Source organism: Episyrphus balteatus, chromosome 3 (assembly GCF_945859705.1).
Source record: "Episyrphus balteatus chromosome 3, idEpiBalt1.1, whole genome shotgun sequence".
Lineage (NCBI taxonomy): Eukaryota > Metazoa > Arthropoda > Insecta > Diptera > Syrphidae > Episyrphus > Episyrphus balteatus.
In genome coordinates, this window is record NC_079136.1 from 22,550,381 (window position 1) to 22,571,228 (window position 20,848).

General features: G+C 29.2%; 1 protein-coding gene and 1 long non-coding RNA gene across 2 annotated transcripts in view; both read right to left on the reverse strand.

Annotated features, from left to right (window-relative positions):
• LOC129917020 (dorsal-ventral patterning protein tolloid) overlaps positions 1-20,848 on the reverse strand; it is a 125,470-nt gene that overhangs the window by 81,558 nt on the left and 23,064 nt on the right. The window lies entirely within an intron of this gene.
• On the reverse strand, positions 19,650-20,214 carry LOC129917021 (uncharacterized). The gene is made up of 2 exons (XR_008772579.1): positions 20,121-20,214; positions 19,650-19,880 (listed from the first exon to the last, which is right to left on the reverse strand). It is a non-coding gene; the product is annotated as an uncharacterized LOC129917021 (long non-coding RNA).

Below are 20,848 nucleotides of genomic sequence, written 5' to 3' on the forward strand. Positions count from 1 at the left end.
TTTTCCAATTTTGATGCCCTTTTTTTATTGGAAAACGATAACTCATTACAGAGTCTAAAATTAGAAACTAATACAAGAAATGGCAGAACGAAGTCCGCCGGGTCAGCTAGTAATACTATAAACTATAATCTCAAAAAAAGATGATATTTCAGAAGGACGGCGCAATAAACGAATACTTAACTTAGTCTTAGCTTGACATGCAAAACTGGAAGCAGTAATCGAAGGATAGAGATGACTGAAGACTGAATTGTTGGGTGAAGTCAAAAAAGAGTTGCCGGGTCTTAACGTTTTTTGACGTCCAATATTATTTACATTGGCATTTATTGATGCAAAGTTGTAAAATTCGGTAAACTGAAGGATTTAAGTATGTAGAGTACGAAAAAATTGGCAATTTTTTTTTATTCAATATAGCGGCTTTAAAATTGAAATTTGAGCTATTTTTATAATATATAAAGGATTGTTTTTTTAATTAGCTACAATTTTGACAACTTCCTATCAGTTTTCATAAAAAATATAACTATTTTAACATTGGTCTTTAATCGTTTTCAAAATGCGATTGAGTTGCATGAAAAAAACTGGAAGATTTTTTTGAATAGACTAATTTATGGATTATATTTTTGTTCCATTTGACATGAAAGTTGCTTAGTCGCTTGATAAATTATTCCTAAAATTCTTTTCACATTGAAGAAAAAAATCTAATTCATATCTCTATCTACTTTCGGGAAAGGAAAGAACAGCACCTGCTGGCCCTTCTAGTTTATATATACTTTTAACCACAAGAATTAATTCCTTATTTTAACCCTCTGTTGGCACACGGGTGCGAATTTGGCAGGACAAAAATTAAAAGTGGTCACAAAAGGTGTCTTTATAAAGGTGAAAATACATTTTTTTAAATTGTGAATACAATATTCGAATTCCTCGAAATATTCTACATCAATTTCATATATGATTCTCTTTAAAATAGTGAGATCGAAAAAAGTTCTAGCGACATGAATTCGCAAATAAGAGGTGTGCCTCCAGAGGGTTAAAAATCATATCAATTAATAAATTTACAGAATTCGATTAATTCCTATCCTTTTTACAAAATGTTCACTTTCAGGCCTGGCATACCTATACACTAACAACAATCTGTTGAATTTCTTTCTATATTTCATTTGGAATTTAATAATATAAATAACATAACTCCGTTTTCACTAAGGTTCAGTATTTTAGTGCGAGATTACATTAAAAGTCAGTTATTTTCGTAAAATATCGATAGAAAAAATGCATTGAAATTTATAAAAAGTATTTTTTGCAAAAAAAAAAAGAATTGCAATACAAAAAATTTACATGCATACAAAAATAAATAAATTTTATATTGAAAATAAAAAATTTCCATTTTTTTAATGCAATTACAAATAATTTGCATTTAAAAAAATTTTATTGTAAATTTAAAAAAAAAAATTACATTTAAAATGTGCATTAAATATTTTGTACATACCTAGCTATATTTGTCGATTTTCTTAAAATTTTGACTATTTTGATCTTCAATATTTTTAGTAAAAATTGTTCGACGAACATTATTACAAAAGTACAAACATTTTTTTTTTTTTCAAAGCATTTTTTTAAAAATTTTTTTACACTGAATAAAAGCTTATAAAAGAAGCCAATTAAATGGAAATAACTAACTGAGGGCTATCGTGAATACAAATTTCATGAAAAGTTTCCTTCGGAATTTGTTGGTATCAAAAATAAATCTTTCATGAAAATTTAGGATTTTTTGATCCCTAGAACAAAATAAACGATTGCACGAAAAACTCCGAGGGAAACAAAATTATTATTAAAAACATTATTTTATTTGTGTAAATCGAAATTTGCTCTTTTGTATTAAAATTTTAAAATCTATTGTAATTTTTAAATGAAGAAGTTATACTTAGGTTGAAATATGCTTTTCCAAGTAAGTGTAATTCACAACAACCAGTCACTTTAAAGATTCTTACTGATCTATCATTTTTATTGAAAGAACTGTTACTGCATAACATTTCCTTAGACCAACTGTTTACCCAATACCATCTGAATATTACCGCACTAACTTGCCCAAAGCTAGCGCAAAAATAACAATTTTGTTTTTTCTTAAAATATCCCTTCCGCTCCAATGAACAGCAAAGAGTTAAAATATTTAAATTATTTCCCAATACAAACATCTTTATTTGCCCTCTTTCCTTTTGTAAATTTAATCAAAAGCCTTTTACAACATTCCAGATTCCACAATTACAGACTAAAAGAATCAAAATAAAAAAAAAAGTAATAAAAAAAAAAAGAAAATAGAAACAAAAAACAATCTCTCCATTGCTGCAGTCTCTATGTAAAATGGGAAAAACCTTTGCAAAATATGTAGATGATAATTTTTGGAAAAAAAAGCAATCTTTGGCCCCTGTTTATCATTTTTTTTGTTTTACCTTTTTTCATGAACATTCAAGCGTATCCACATCAACCGATTGGAACGAAAGATAAAGTCATTCTACGAAAATTCACCTATATAGGTACCTTTAACGAACACGGCTGGACTTAAAGTTTTAAGAGGCTTTTTTCCTCTTCAATCGACCCAATTATGTGCATTTCTTTGCATTTTGGATTTGGTGAAGTCATTCAAACTTTGCTTGATTTCGAAGACAGTTGTTAACACTCAGCTGCTAGAAATTTTCGAAAGAGATCTGAAGACCTTTGATTTGGACACATTTTTTGGAAACTCTTAAAAAGGGTAATCTTTAAGGTTATAAATTTGTTACGTTGTGAATTCTTGTCAACTAGAAGTCCAAAATTTGCATCATTCTTTCAATCCTATAAAATCATGCGTTACTGTCTATTCCGGCACTGTCTAATATCGTCGGTACTATCCAAACCGAACTGAACGAGTTAACGCTAACGATACACTCCATTGGACACGCTTAACTAAAGAAATGTAGGAAAAAAGGGGGAAAAATATTAAGAGGCGCATAGATACAAAACAAAAAAAAAAGAGTCCAGTACTTAAGCGTAACAAGGGTATCGTTTTTTGTTTGTTATGTTACATTGGGTGTTTTGTATCCGGGTCTACTCTAGATTCTCTATAAACTCTGTAGATTTTTCACCCATTTTGGAATTTTTCGTAACTTCTTTTATTTTTTCATCTTTTTTTTTATATTTCGAAAAAAAAGATGCCTACGCTACATCCGATGGAAAACAAAAGCATTGAAGTAAATATATATATATATGAAATGACAAACTATTCACATTCTTTTGTTCTCTGTTACTATGAAATAACGAAGGGAAAGCAAAATATAAAAAAAAAATAATAACAAAAAAGAGGATTACTTTGGGGGAAAATAATAATCAAAAGTAAGAAAAAGCTGTGCAACAATCCAAAAGGTTCTACACTATAGAAATGCTTTGTGTCCACTTCTGTATGCGCTTCACCCAAGTGCACTGGACAACATATAAAACAGAATAGTATCTTGCTTTTGTTGTTATGACTTTTTGTTTTGTTTTCAACTCTGGACTATACACAGATTTTTGGATTATTAACTTCTATACTGAAACTATTTTAAAATGTAAGTAAGGTAGCTACTATTTTTTTTTATTTTTCTTAATTGCAAAAGTTGGTTGCATTGTTATGGTCTTAATTCAGGGACACTAAATTAAAATTCTTTTAAAAAACAATAATAAAATTAATGTGTCCTTAAATTTCAAGCTCTTTAACTTAAAAAAAAAAGAAAAAAAAAAGGTCGAGATTAAGGACACGCATACCTTCACACTTGCAATAACTTTAAAGAAGATAGAAAAACGTTTAGTAGTTCAATAGGAGGTATTGCATGAAGTTGGTATTATGAAGGAATAATCGGCACATTTCAATATTTGACTTAACTTAAATTTATTTTATAGGTGCTCGCAATTTTAGTGAGGAAAATTTTTTTCAAGATAATTGGCAACTTTTTTGCATTTTTCAAGGATTCGACAAAGGATTGCCAGATGTTATCAAATCTTAAAAGCAATACTATAACATGGTAAAAAGCTGAAAATTGGTATTATGTATGTACATTAGGCCATTTTTTATATAGAGGTGTTTTGAGGATCTTTCTCGGAACAGGGGTTTAGTCAGGACTTGCCTGTTTTTATATAAAATTGAATTTATGAATTTTTAACGTGTCTTTTCTTAAAAAAATGTTTTATGCTATGACATTGAACAAAAGACCAAGGAAAGTTTTTGTATGACAACTCCAATAGAGAGCGGTACAGCTTTGAAAGTTGGTTCTTGTCAACAGTTGGATGGAGATAATACAAAGTATTCTATTTTTCGCTTGAGTTTGGTTGACGATTAAAAACGCTGTGGTAGTTTTATTGTTGTAATTGTTTTTTTTTTATTGTTAATCTACATTTGGAGGTAAAGTATTATAATTTTTATTTATTAATTACCATTGCAACTATTTCAAAAAAAATAAATTCTGTAAGAAGGTTAGGAAGTGCAAAAAAAAATATCTTTGTTTTTCAAATAGAGGTAAAGTTAATTTCCGCATTTTTCCGGTCTGAAATTAATTAATTAATGCATTGTGGAGTGTTGTCATTAAGATTAGCTATTTACATGTCTCGCGTTTTCTCGACCGCCATACAACTTTTTTCACTTTTCAAAATGAAGTCAAGATTTTCAAAAAAAACAAATTTTCGAAAAATGTGTCAAAACTGCCAAATAAGATCGAAAAGACAGTTTTTTTGATCTTTTAATGAGCAGGTATCATCTTTGGAACATTTTTGACAATAAAGAAAAATTAAAAACATATATAAAAGTTTTGTGCTTCAAGTTAAGCGAAAAAAAAGACAAAAAAGGTGGAAGACACATTGGACCGCTCTTTAAACATGAATTTCATTTTGCTTGACCAATATTAGGTATGTGATAACTAAATAAACAAAAACAGTAGATAGTGAAACAAAAGTAGAAAAGAATTTTTAAAAACTAAAAAAACGGGAAAAATATAACAAACGGAATGTTAAAAGTCTCCTAAGTGCACCTATCCATTAGAAAATAGTTAAAATCAGTAGAATCGCTCTCCGCAAAATTGAAAAAGCATATTCCAATAATACCGGAAAGGATTTATTGAAATGTTCTTTGAGTGAAGGATCAAAATGTATAAATAATTAAGTTCTGATCCTCTGGAACCACTAAACCACTGGAATTTTCAACTAATGAGGCATTATCATCGATGAATGATGCTTTTCTATCGGAACATCTTAAACAAGTTCAATGCAAAAAGCAAGCAAGTGTAAAAGTCCAGAAATAGGGTCACGAAGAAATTTAGAGAATTATTAGCTTGAAAAACATCCAAGGTAATATAAACACAGCTGTTTTTAATAGGCCCTTAAATTTCAAGTTTGCATCGCACAAAAAGGAGTTACTTTTTTAAATTATCTGCAGATATTTTTAAAGGTGATGCCATTTTTTATGATTGTGAAGCATATTTAATTAAAATCATTGCTAAAATTTTAATTTAAAGCATGATAATGAGAAAATAAATCATGTATGTCACCTGTCAAAAACGTGTGTAAAAGTTCTATTTCTTAATAAAAACTAATTATTCCGCCTCTCTTTTTTCGTGAATAGCAATAGAGCTTTTATTTATTGAGATTTTTCAAGCGTTTTGTAAAATAATTAAGTATATCCAATCATAGAATACGTTTACGGAAACATAAATTCAAATACTATAAAAATGCATTTTCTTCATCACTATTTTGACCCACTTTTTGCAGAAATTATAGATTTCTTTTTAAAAAATCTTTCTTTTTTATAGAATTTTATCTACTCACATTCATTTGTTTAAAACTGTTTAGAAAAAAAGTCCAGCTAGATTCGTGATTGGCCACACTGTGCAGCGTGTTGACTTGATATATGACTTATGGCAACCCTTTTTGTGAAGTTTCCCTTCTGAACTCTATTTTACTTGCTCTATAGAGCAAGTATATATTGGTTTCGTGTAGAAAAAAAAATTCGAGGTTTTAATATCAGAAAAGTAGTTTTTGTCATGCCGTCCGTAGCGTCGGTCTGTGCGTCCATCTATACATCGAGCTAGGGCCTTAACGGATTTTTTTTTTTAAATATCTCATTTTTAACACATATCTCCCATATAAAGTTTTCGAGGTATTGCAATTTTCTTGAAAACGGCTCTAACGACTTCGATTTAATTTTAATTTAGTGTACGTAATAGTCTTATTGATTCAAACAAAACAGCGTTTTTGGTTTTTCTCAAAAAATTCGGAGAACCTAAATATTTTTTAGGTTCATATATGTCATCAAAGAATAAGTCAATTTTATTCAAAGCTTACAGACAAAATTTTAAAGTGTAAATGTAAAAAAAAAATTTAAGTTTTTGCTAAAAAAATTTACCTAATTCAATTTTTTTTTAATTTTTTTTCTCGACAGTTAAACAAAACCGTAAATTTCAAGTAGATATTTAAGATAAAGATGCTTTGAGCAAGCACGTGCGACCCAGTCGTGCATTTTATTTCTAATAAATGTATATTTATTTATTTTTTTTTTAATTTGATGACATCTGGCAACACTTTTGGTCACACTGAATTCAACTTATGTTGAATTTTCAAGACAATACAAAACTGTGCAGTTTAATTAATAACTTACCTCGTTTTATTCATTTAACTTTATTTCTTTTTCAAAATTAGATGTATTTTATGCGAGTGTATTTGATGCAAAACTTCAAATGTATTCCAATATAATCTTTGCGTAAACATAACGATTTCAATGTATAACACATCACCCGTAAGTCAAAGTCGAAGATATCATCTTTTAAACACGAAATGCGTACCTACTTGAAAAAAATGCTCATAGACATACCCGAAGTAAAGTGGTATCATTAAATAAAATGCCAAAGTCAAACATACTAACATGAAAAAGTTTCAAATACACTGCCATGTAGGGAGTTTCTTAATTTCAAGCAAGTTAAAATGATTGTTTAAACAAAAAAAAACAAAACAATCTTCTTTTACATATTTTCTTTCAAAACTTCCTCAAGAACTTTATTGTTTCCGTTTGGAAAAATGAATCAAGGCATATTCACTGATCCTTCTTTATAACAAGAAAAAGAAAAAAAAAAAAAAAAAACTTTTTGTCTAAAGTTTCAAAATTAAACTGTTGATATCTTTGCTCGTGTCTTCGAGCCACTTGTTGGCAATGTGCTCTCGCACACAATTTATCATCAATCTCTTGTGTCGAATAAGTTTGTGCCTTCACCAATATGTGTTGTTTTGCCATCCATAAAAAAAAAATGAAGAAAGAAAATACCAACTTAAATCGAACCCTCTTCTAATCCCTATTGGAATATAGTCTTAGTATTGGGGAGTGATTTTAAATGAAGGCAATTCATATAAGAAGAAATCACTCTGCCTTAAAACCATATCATCCACATCCTTATATATGTATTATCTTACAAATATACAAGTGAAGACTGAAAAGATGAGAAAGGAGCAATCAATTTAGCATATTTGAAACGCTGAACGTTATATTCAACCCTTATAGCTATTTGCTTCTTTACATTTTCATCGTCAATCAAATCAAAAGTTTTATGGACCCCTGTTTCTTATCCCATCGCAATCAATTCATCATCAATATGTAAGCGAGAGTTTATAGGAAGGTAGGTATATCTAATGGAGTGTTGTATATTTTGTCTATGGACAAAGTTTTCCACGACGGATTACAACTTTTGTAAAGGCACTTTCTTAGATTTGCTATATACACCAGACGCTAGGGAGGCATATAGATAGATATCCTTAAGGATGCACTGTCATTTAATGATACAAAATTGTTAACAAAAGTTATCGTTCCTTAACTGTTGTTAGAAGAACTTTGGGGATAAGTTTTTGGTTTGTTAGAAAATCAAATTCGAGACATTTCGATCAAAATGATACATTTTTGGTGGTTGTGAGGAAAGTAATCAAGTTGGTTTGGTTATGTTTTCAATTTGGCTTTTACTATGTAGAGAAATGAAACATTGTTTTTTATTTGGAAAATTGTATAAGAAATGTAAACCGAAAGACTCAACCATTTCGTGTTTTGACCTTTTTTTCAGCCTTACTCTAAAATATGGTAAATGATCGTTTAAGGGCATAGGCAAAGTTTTAATAAGATCTATAACAATCAAACGTGGCTCTCATGTTTTTATCCTTCTATCAGTTTTTTGAATAAGGAGCCAGACAGTGAATTTTGCCAAGTGTTACTTAGGTGTTTTTCGACATATTTAAGAAAAATTGTTTTGCTATAGCATCTACAAATCTACATACCATACCAAAATTTGATAATAACAGCTATCAAATTAACATTTTTGAGTGACAAAAGTCGTCCAACAATTAAAATATCAATTTTGATATTTTATCATATCATTTTGACATTTTTTAATTTTAGGTGGATAGTGGGCAGGTTCAGAAACGTTAGGGACTAAATATTTAGGTAATTTCTCGGTCTCTGATTGGTCAGCTGTCAAAAAAATCCTTCAAATTTAGGTAATTTTGGAAGAAAATTTTGGCAAGAAAATTTGTCCTAAATATTTAGGAAAGTTTTTTTTGTCAACATGACAGGTGATTATTTTTAATTATAGAATTACGGTAACAGAATTAAATCTATTTGTGTGAAAAACGAGTGAAAAGTGCATTATCGGTTGTAACTAATATTAAAGTGAATTGAAATTTGGTGTCTGCCCCATGCGCTCTGTAAAATTTTCAAGTAAATTTCGAAATTTTACAATAATGGCGTATCCAAACTAATTTAGTCAATTTGCTCAAATTTCCGTTCGGAAAATGACGTTGCCTAAATATCTAGTCCCTAATATTTCCTGAACGTGCCCAGTGAAAATTTCACTTTGACAATTAAAATATCATTTTGACATTTTTTTAAGTTTAAGTAGATAGTGAAAATTTCACTTTGACAATTAAAATATCAATGTTGACTAGATTTTACGTTTTAGTTTATTATAATGAAACCTATTTCTTTCTTTTTCTTTTTTATTATTTTTATTATTTTAAGTATTTTCTTTCTTTTTTCAAAATTTACATATTTTACTTCGTAAAAACACAAAGCGCTTTTAATTTAGTACACATTAAGAATTTTTTATTTAAAATGTTTCAAAAATTTGGAATGAGAAATTGATATGAAAAAATAATAATAAAATATCTAAAAAATTTTCCAAAATGTGACATTTAAATATCATAAAACAAATTTTATAGAGCAGTTTTGGCTGATATTTAAAAAATGTTAATTTGATATTGAAAAAATGTTAAATTGATACTGATTTTTTTTTTCGGTACCTATACCAATTATTGAAAAGTTTTCTTAAAATAGTTTCTAGGACAAGGTACCTTTTTTCTTTTGAAATACCTTGTTCCACCTGTAAAAATTACGAGTACATTAACTAAGTAAAGGAATTGAAACACTTTTATAAAAAGTCCTTAAAAAAATTTAAATCCAATATCCTACTTTTCCACTATAAACCGCCAGTGTGCCAAAGACGTTTTATACACCAAAAGTTTGCAAAACATAAGGAATGAAGAAATATAGGTTTAGATAAAGGGAAAATCGGTTCGGAGGGGGGGGGGGGAGCAAAAAAAAAGAGGATGAAAAAATGATTTCTAAAAAGTAAAAGTAAAGTTAAAGTTTAAAATAGTTAAAAGATCTAACACTTTTATTTGGATGATTTTTTTCATAACCTCAAAATATTGATAAAAATGTTAAAAATTAAATTTTATTATTTTTTAAGCATATATAAATAGTTCGATCTTCATAATAAAATTTTGAGAAAATGGTTTTATGTTCCAAGTTAAATTGAATTTTTTTAAAGAAAAATGTTAATTTTTATGTTCACAAAAAAAAAAAAAAACCAAAAAATTATTTTTTGACATTTTTCTCAATATTTTTGAGGTTATGTTAAAAAATCTGATAAGTTATAGACAATGTTAACACACAAATTTTATTTAATAAAAACCCAGTTTTTTCACCATTCACCCTACTTCTGGCCACGGAGAAAACATAATGCCAGGGATAACTTTACTACTAGTATATTTAATCAGAATAAAGTTAAATATACCAGAAATAAAGTTAAATATACCAGAAGAATAGTTATCCCTGCTATATTTTTTATCTGTGCGTAGTTAAAAAAAAAATTTAAAAATTCCAAGATAGATAGAGTTTTAGTTGAATTAATATTGAACCTTAATTCAACTAGAACTCTACTTCTTCAAATCCTATATCCATTTTCTCACGTCTTTGTTTTCATAAAAGATTGATTCATTGCACTAAATTTTTAAAATGATACTTTTAACAATATCTTCTTTACCGACGAGCTACAACAAAACAACTCAATGTTCCTTATGAAATCTCCAACTTATAGAACTCATTAATAAACTGCAAACCTATTTACAAAATATATTTTTATTCCACTTGAAAGCCTCTTACCAAGTGAAATTATATATATTTCATTGAAAATATCTCTTTTGCCACCTTATAAAGCGCAAGATAGCAAATAAAACCATTACGAAGCCTTCTACAACACTTAACAGAAACATTTTAGTAATATCTTTCAACCATTCTTAACACTTCGACGATTCTCTAGGTATGCTTGGGTTGAGTTGGTTGGTTGATGCAAGCATTAATATGCAATGGAAATAAACTCGAAACGAAATGGAACCCCACTTAAAAAGATGTTAATGCAAAGCATCTCTTTATCGTTTTTGTGTTCAAGTGTTATACCGCGGCTTCGAATCGGAAACAAAAAGGTTCTTCTTCTATATGTCCAGAAGTAAAATTTGCTATACCTACATACTTCAATCGGTTGCATAATACCTTCTCTCTAAAGGGATTCCATTGATGGGATTATATAGTATCTATATGCCCTTGTGACATTATTCACCTATTCCATTAAAGGAAAGAGCAAAAATGCATTTTATAAGAACGTCAACGTCTCATCGTCGACGTCGCGTCGTCGTCTTCATCGAAATCTTCTTAGCAAACGTCATTTGAAGTAGTCGACACCATCTTCACTGATGTAGTAACAGCAGCAGCAACACGATCCGGCGCTACTTTAAAATAAGGTGCTAGCGGCAGTCTAAGCAAAAGAACACTGGTCTGCAAGGAAATCCTCCTTTTAATAAAACTATACTTTTCTAAAGGATTTTTGTGTGCTGATTCCGAATCCGAAGTCAAAATTGGACTAGCACGTCATGTTTTTGGGACATTTCCGTTAGAAAATCTCGAAAACCCATTTTTTTTGGTGTTTTCGAAGCATTATTTTGGCGTAACGTAAACTTTTTCAACTAAACTAGTCACGGTTTATAAAAGAACTTATTTTTTTTTTTTCAAGTCTCCTCAATATCTCTTTTCTTATTCGAGATATTTAAATTAAAGTAAGTTAAAGTAAAGAAACTGATCATTAAAATTTACATTTCTTCTCCCAAGAACAAAAGTATACTTTTCTAATAGATTTTAGCATGCTGATTTTGAATCCGAATTCAAAAAAATTCGATCAGCTCCTGTTTTTGAGATATAATAGTTTTTTTTTAGGCTTTTTAACCAAAAACTTGATTTTGTGATTCTCTAACGCGTATATATCAAAATCCTGATGTACTGGTTTTTTTTTTTACTTCGGATTTGAACTCAGCACATCAAAAACCATAAGAAAAGTATACTTTTGTTCCTAGGAGAGACAAATTTTAAGATTTAGAAGGCAGTGTATCGAATGGTTTATCACAGATAAGATATTTCAAAATAGAATAATATTATATAAAATTAGAAAACAGGTATAAATTGTTTAAATTTATTTTATTATAGTTTTCTTTACATTTTTGACTTTTTATATACATATAACGGGCTTTGAGATTTTACATTTTCCTAAATTAAGGTGTCTTTGTTCATGGGGGATTTACTAAAAACTGCAGGATTTCAATATTTTTCCTGTTTTGGTCAATTAGTATCTTAAAATGTGTGTAAACTTTAATTTATAAATACAAATTTGGTGTCATATGATAGATCATATTATGAAAAATAAGTCCTCCAAATCTAAGGTCAATACGAATATTAGTTTTATTTTTGTACTAGGTTAATCGATTCTAAAAGGGTTATTTTCTACAAACTACTCATATTTTTCAAAAATCATTTTTAAAAAAATGTTACTAGAATTTTTCTGAAACCAGATTAAGATTCAGGAAAGTCAAATCTTTCATAATTTCAAAATATTATTTGAAGGAGAAGACCAGTGGAATCAAAGAAATTTAAGGTTTGTTCTTTCAAAGAAACTAGTTTTTAGTTTCTTATAGTTGCATGCAAACCAGTTGCGTGAAGACAAATTTATTTTGTTCACCGTGCCGCCAAAATTGATCAAAGTAGTGCCTTTAGAAGATTGGAAAGCAGATTGCAAGAAAAATAGCATAATTTAAAAAAAAACAAACTCTGCTCGTGTGTTGAAGAGTCACTTTGTAATTTTTGTAAAATTTGCAAAATAGGTTTCCAATAACCTTCAGAAGGAAAATTGTAAACAGCTTTTCAATTTGTTGTTTTACAATTTCGAAAACTACTGCCATCAGCTCCCTAACAATCATAAATCAACATAAATTGCAAAGCAATTTATGCGTGAATAGGTTATGTTTTTTTTTTTTTTTTTGTTCGGTTTTGAGAGAACACCAGAACTTGTGGTAGCCTCGCTCGCATCCCCACTCTGTGTAAACTCCATCACCGATATTTATAAATTCAATCTTCAATGGGATTTATAAGTTTTGAAGGCGTGATGGTGTTAATGATGATGATGATGTCGTTTGGTGGCAAAAGGTTTTTGGGTTCAGGTTTCGTTCGGTATAAGGTATGTTTGAAAAGTAATGCATTTTGCATAAACCTTTCAAGAACACAAGGTGTGTGTCTTAAAGCAACTTGTTGGTGTCGTGTTCTACAAAAAAGAGTGATGGTTGTGGGTATGATAATTTTGATGTGCTATGCGGTGGCATTGCAGAAATGTTGATTTTATTCTTTTGGTTTTTGTATGGGGATTTTGAATGATGGATATTATTGTGCAATAAAATTTGTTCACATTTAACAATGTGGGATTTATAATTATTATTACGAATTTCTTGAAGATAAACTCACAGTCATTTGGATAATGTACTTCAATATCTTTTAATCAAGAAAAAATGGAATTAAGTACAAAACATAAACATTAAACAAGCAATAAATTTAAAGAAGGTAAATTAGGGTGAGGTTATAAACAGCCTTAAGGTGGTCTACAAAGAATTTTTTTTTTTTTTTGTATAACACACAAAAGTAACACGAAATAAAATAAACATATTCAAGTCAATTTAATACAACTGTCAAGAGAGAAAAAAAATAAATGTCCTTTCGAGTTTTATACATCTTTTGTCGAACCACAAACAAAGGTAATTTACACAGTACACACAATTAAATCGTTTTTGTGTCTCTGGCATGTGGATTCCCGCAGGCAGCAATTAGGAATTCTTTATTAAAAATTTCACTTACATTTTTTTTTTTTCTACATATCTTTGAGAAAATGTTTTTAGAAATGTTTTGTAAAAAAATAATTATTTTATTTTTAAATTGTGAATGATAAATTAAAGCAAAGTGATTTATTAGTCCTTTGCTTGTGTGGCAGTTAAATTAACATTTACACAGGTCGATTTTAACCTTTTTTAAAAGTAAAAAATAAAATACGTATCTTAAGATATTGAAATTTTTGAGAAAATCCTTGTATAGTCTTGATACAAATCTTGAAAGGACATAACTATTTATAGGTTCGTTCTTCTGTTATGTTCAGGAATTCAGGATTGACCCAGGACCTAGAGCAGGTGGTCTCATTCCTCGTATTAATGATATTTATAAACGTCTTGATGATTTTAGTAAAACACCTCTTTTATATTTGTAAAAATAAATTTGTAAATAGGAATGTTAGAAAAGTAGTAAATTTACCCAGATATTAGTTCGATATGAAATCTTTATGGATTGATAAACAGGGACGCTGGACAAGAAAAAAAAACAAGACATACTTAGTAAATAAATAAAATAGAACATCCAATATAAGTATATACAATGCTTTCAAAGTATATTGAACCGAGTTAAGACAATGAAAGCTTTGAGTTGAGATTTAACAAAATAAAAATTAATTTTTTGCTTTTTTTAGCCCAATTTATTTACACTCCATTAAACTTAAAGTCGTCATTTAAAAAGGAAAATTTTAAAATTTGTATGTGATTTGACAGTTTTTTAAATTTTTAATGGAGACTTTAAATATAATTGGGAGTGAATAAATTGGGCCTTAATGAAATATGTTATTTAAATAATCTATTAAGCTTAAGAAATACAAGAATAAGCAATTAAGAAAGTAATCTCTTCTAGAAGCTTCTATTGTCTTTAGTGCGCTCAGAGAACAAAATATTTATTATCCGCATAACTATTAAAATAGTTAAAAAAAATAGTTATTTTTAACTATTTTAATAGTCAATCGAAGTAAATAGTCAATTTTAACTATTAAAATAGTTGTATGTGACTATTGAAATAGTCAATAATGATTATTTAAAATAGTTATCCCGGTTTTAACTATTAAAATAGTTATGTTTTTTCTCTGTGTGGATTTTGAATGCAAATTGTACTTATGCATACACTTATTTTCGATATTCTATAATTTCTTTTTAAATATAATTTTTTCTTGTTCATCAACTCCCAAATATTTGATATTTAGCTAAAATATCCTATTTAATTTTTTTTTCATGTTGTACGATCTTTATTGTTGCATTGTTCTTTATATTTACAGTTACCTAAAGCTAAGAAAATAAAAAATCTTTAAAAATCTCTAAAACAAGTACCTATGCAATTTAATTTCTTTCATTAATTTATGTATTTTTAGAACAAAAATTTTTATAATATGTAGATAGATAAATTATTTATAAAAAAAATATTTTTTATAAATAAAATAATTTTTTGAAAAAAAAAAAGGAAATTAGAAGTCGATTTTTCAATCTTCTTATAAACAGTCAGTTAACTGTTCGACGAATAAAGTTATTAGGCTCATAAACAATCAGATAACAACTTTGAATTTTTCAATAATGAAAAATTATTCTGCAGAATAACTAAAAAAAATGTCAAATATAAAAATTTTCAAAATTAATTTTTATTAATAGTTGTTTTTGTTTTCTTGTGTTCCGCTGCATTTTTTTTTTTTCAACATTTCTTTCAAAACAGCTTTGAAAATTAACACAATATTTTTGTTGAGATTATTCCTTAGAATAAATTTTATTCGTCTCTGAAAGAAGCAGATAGTTTTATTCCTCTATTAAATGTTTTATTAAGAGCCAATTTTTCAATCTTCTAATAAACAGTCAGTTAACTGTTCTACGAATAAAGTTATTAGGCTCATAAACAATCAGATAAAAACATTGAATTTTTCAATCAAAAATAATTTATTCTACAGAATAACAAAAAAAAAATTGTCAAATTCAAAAATATTTAAAATTAAACGTCATTTTTATTAATGATTGTTTTTGTTTTCTTGTTTTCCACTGTATTTTTTTCAAAATTCTTTCAAAACAGCTTTGACAACTGACACAATATTTTTGTTGAGATTATTCCTCAGAATAATTTTTATTCGTCTCTGAAAGAAGCAGATAGTTTTATTCTTAGGAATAAGCTATATCTGCCTGTTGAAAAATTGATTTTTTCTCTATCCTTAGGAATAAGTACAAACTGACTGTTTAACTGACTATTGAAAAATTGGCCCTAAAGGAATAAGCTATATCTGATTGTTGAAAAATTGATTTTCTCTCTATCTAGGGAATAAGTAGGTACTAACTGACTGTTTAACTGACTCTTGAAAAATCGGCTCTAAAATTGATAACCATTTCATAGCAATTACTGATTAACACCCAAAACAAAATTTCAAAAAATAAAATGTCCCGGTTTCAAAAATTTGATTTTTCAAAAAAAATTATTTTCCACTGTTGTTAGGCTGTTTTGGTCCACATAAAGAAAATGCGAATAAAAACAAGTTATATCCCATTACTTTCCATTTTATTAAAAAAAAACAATTTTTTTTTAAATTTTATTTTCTATTTATATTTAATTGTTAAAATTTGTTCCAGAATCAATAGTTTGAGAAAAAATCAAATAAAAAAAAAACCTACACTTAATAACACATAATAATTTTCGAAAAAAAATAATTTAAAGATTGAATTTGCTTAAACATTAACATAGGTATGATTATTTTAACAAAATACTTTTTGAGAAAATTAAACGCAATATAATAGGGGTATTCACGTAAACGCGGAAAACCCGTAGAAACCGTAGAAACTGTAGAATTTTCTATCGGTAGAAATGAGAATTTTATCTCACAAATTTGAAGCAGAAACCGAAGAAAAAAAATCAGATAAACTTTGGGTGTGTTCAATCACCTATCGGATAGGCTATCTGGGATCCCCGTATCTGGAATATCTTTTTGAACGCGATTTATGTCTTACTATTCAGATAACCACAAATAAAATATGTTAATATTAAAAAGAGAATATTATTTTATTTGATAAGGTAAGTACCTAGCATATTAACCGAAAATAAAATTTTGATTTAATCTCTAGGGAAAACCTAAAATTCTGGCCACATATTGTTTTCACATTTGATAGGAATGCTTACATATTTTCAAATACAAGCTTCATCATTTTTTGCATTGTATAAAATAATTCAAATTTTTTTGCCAGATGCTACTTGTTAAAAATAAAAACACAAAAACCAAAAACTTGCAAATTTATGAAAAAGAAACAAAACTAGAAAAAATGTAATAATCTGACTTTATAGTTCATCCACACACCACACTCTCAGCTAAAGGTCTCCCAATGCCAATTCAAATTCAAATCACAAAAAAAAAAAAAACAATTTCTCCCCGCATATTTCAGAAAAACCAAAAAAGCAACTATAAAACTCTGCCACAGCCATGCGAACATCTCGAATTTCAATTGTTCTGCCAGAAGGATGGCTTGTCAACTAAATTCTCCTAGTGCTGACATCTAAAAAAATAAAAATAAAAAAAAAATGATGCATTCTCCAAACGACTCGCATCCATTTCTAACATTCCTGTCCCGCCAAACACACATAACTACATCACCACCACCACCATCATCAACGAAATGCATGCAACATCGTTTGCCAAAACGCGAGGAATACCATTCGTTTGCTTTCGTTTCATATTATACACAGCATATCTTGCGTCCCCCAAAACCCAACCCCATGTAGATCCAAATACATCTCCAACAATTCGAGCGTAAATTACAATAATATTTCAAAAACTATAACCACAAAAGTGAATCCGTCATGTCGTCGTTCGTCGTCGTCGTTGTACAAAATATGCGTTGACACTTCTAACCATTGCTATTCGCCGCAAATGCAATAACTCCTCTGTCGACCACAAAAAGTACATAATTTATATGCAAATTAAAGTTAGCACAGCATTTTATTCAATGCGTTAGCTGCGATCACAACATTTGCGGCTAAATAATATGCATTTATAATGTCCAATAAGCCGGCTATAGCTTGTAGGCTAGATGCCAGGAGGGTTAAATCGTTCGTTCGTTGGCCGAACTGTGTGTTCGGACTCGTGCCAAAAATAAGTTCCATTTACATTGTCCCATCTGCCTAGATAACTCATCTTGTATGTAACTTCTGGTTGGAATATATTTATGCGCTTAGGCTTTTTGGCTCGTGGCTAGGTGGTTGACTTAATTAAATAAAATTTTGAAAATTCCAAGTAACCTTATAAATTACGCATCAACGTGCCATAAAATGTACAATGTGCCCGGTGCATCAGCATATTTTACACTGAACGAAAATAATTGGCGTTATCAGAAACTTTGAATAATGGCGCCGATAACAAGTGTCACAAGGCCACAAGTGCCAAGGGATTTAAATCCATTTAAGTTGGTCACAAGTCCACAAACCAATTGTGCACCTACATAACTTCTCTGGTAAGGCCAAGACCTTCATAAACAAATGAGGGGCTTACTTACTTGTTTTAATAAAGAGGTCTAGGTCTTATGTCCAATAGCGTGACTCATTCATTCAAAATTATTTTGTGGACTTATTACCCATTCATATAGCAATAGACAAACAGACGAAACGAAATTGTTGCTTTTGAAGAAAATTATGGAAAAATTGTAATAGAAGTCACAAGTCAATGATAAGGTCATAAGTCCATACTTATTTAGGTACTTTTAGAGAAAGCTTATTTCTTTTTTCTAAAAATTATGGATTTAAGTCCAACTCATGCACTAAAAAGACACTAAAAGTCAAAACCAATTTCTCGATTTTAAAGAAATTAATTGAAAAATTTTAATAGCAGTTAAAAACTTTGTTAAATTTTGCTGAGTGTTGTAAAAGCGACAAAGAGCCTTTTCACATCCTACACGAGTTATAGAAGGTAGCAGGGCTTATAATACTATGACAGCAGGATAAATATACATTTAGTGGTTTTCTACTCAGTAAACCGTTGGAATTGGTGCAAATATTAACCATATCCTTGTGCTGAGTGGTAATTTTATATAAGTGGGAGAATGACTCCCACAATCCAAACAGCTAACACACCGTTATAATATCGACAGGAGAGCTTTTAGCTGCCTATACACCAACCATTATGTAGCTAACATGCAATGGTGTGGCTAACATGCCGTATCGTCTGCTGTTTTCATCTGAATAGAAATGAATAGAAGAGAAGAAGGAAAAAATATTTTGTGTTCTCTTCTGTTCAGGATGGTAATATTCGAATTTGGTTGCATAATCCTTTGGAATTATTGTCTTTGTTTAGTCGATTTGGCTCCAAACCAGAAGATAGTGCTGCTGTATATAGTTTGTTAGTTTTGTGGAGGAAAACTATTAATTTATGTTTTGCAGGTATATTTTCCTACAAAGGAAAAAAGGAGAGAAAATCCTTGATGTAAGTAGAGAATAGGAGGGTCATGAGTTAGCGCCTTAGTGTCTGGTTGCAATTTGTCTGGAATTTTTTTTTTTTTCTAACTGACAATGAAGAAATGGATTTTTTTATTTTGAAGTTTTGGCTTTCTCTCAATTTAAAAATTTTACAAAGAACTAGGACAAAATGTGAAATCATGACCGAACGGTGTTATTTTTTTTTTTTTTATTTTTTGTCTATGGTGTTAGTACGTTTGCCCTTAACCCACACAAAAGAAAACGTAGGTATAAAATTTTTGGACCAAACCCAATAGTGACAGAGATTCAGGAAATATTCAAATTGATGTGGAGGTGTTTTTAACTAGGATCTTCTTCGATGGTCGATAAATCATGTTCTATTTTTTATATTTCTTTTTTATATCCTAGCTTTTCTGTTACGAATTTGGGCTTTGGGAGAAAATTAGAAAACTCAAGAGAACTTCATTCTTGGTCCACTGGAACGTCTTTTGTGTGGTATGGAAAACCCTGTTAAATTTTCTAATTGTTGTTTAGAGTACTTTTACACTAGTTAATCATTAAAATTGTACATTTTGTATAAGTTAAATAATTGCCCTACCACTAACGTGATATTGGAGAAGAGCCGAGAGTTTTTTTTTACCATCTAGGTATCAACTTTTTTTTTTTTTTTTTGAGAAAAACTAAAAATGCAGTTTAATTAGAATTACTTAAAGTATTTTATATGTGTACCAAATTTATTCAAGATCGTTAGAGGCGATTTTGAGAAAATTACACTATCTCGCAACTGTTATATGGGTGGTATACGTTTTAAAGGAGCTCAACAAACTTTTGATATTACATACAAATCATTTGTACAAAATTTTAAGGAAATTCGTCGAGCCGTTTAGACTGCAGCTTAACCTAACATCTGGAAACCCTTCTATATCCGGTATACCTCAGCACTTTGCGCGTTCTAACTTTTCATAGGTATTTTATCAAAAATCTGCGCTAAAATATGGTCAATTAATCATCATTACAGTACTTTTTCTGTTTTGTTATTTTTTATTGCATTGATGACATACACGTGTGGGTCAACAAAAAGCACTGTTTTTTTTTTAATAAAAGAATTTTTTTTTTGGCTGATAGCCCAGGAAAAATAGATTTTTTCAAGGAAAACATTTGTAACAGGCTGATTTTTGGTATACAGCTTGGTGTTAGGGTGGTTAACTTTACAATCTGTGAAAAGTCCTGAAGTTTCCTCTGTCCGCTTGTCCTATTATAAGGGGTCAAAGGCCACAACATTGTTTTATTTTAAAACCAATAGGTTTTAGACAAAAATTATGTTTTACAGAAATGTAGACAAACCTGATATCTACCCTTCCTTAAACTGGGACTTTAAAGTTCATAGTTTTTATTTCATTAGCAAATTAGAAAATGAAAACTCATACAAATGCCCTCAAAACGATTTTGTTTTTTTTGCTCTCCTATATAAAATTTGCTAAAAAGGAGTTACACACTTTTCTAGTTTCACCGACGATATGTTATTTTAATCAAATTACATGGAATAGTTTGAAATTTCGTAATGTCTAAAAGGTTAAGTGATAGAAAAAAAAGCTTTATAACAATTTTTTGTAAAATAACCTCAACTACAATTCTGTAAAACATAATTTTTGTCTAAAACACACCCTGTTTTAAATAAAAAAATGTTGTGACCTTTGATCGCTTATAATGGGACTAGCGGCCAGAGGAAACTTCAAGACTTTTCACAGATTGTAAACCACCCTTACACCAAAAATCAGCCTCTTACAAAATTGTTCCTTTCTATGACAATTTTTCTGGATTATGACGACAATTCATACTGATGCTATCTATTTGTGAGCTTTTGTAAAAATACTACTTCATTAA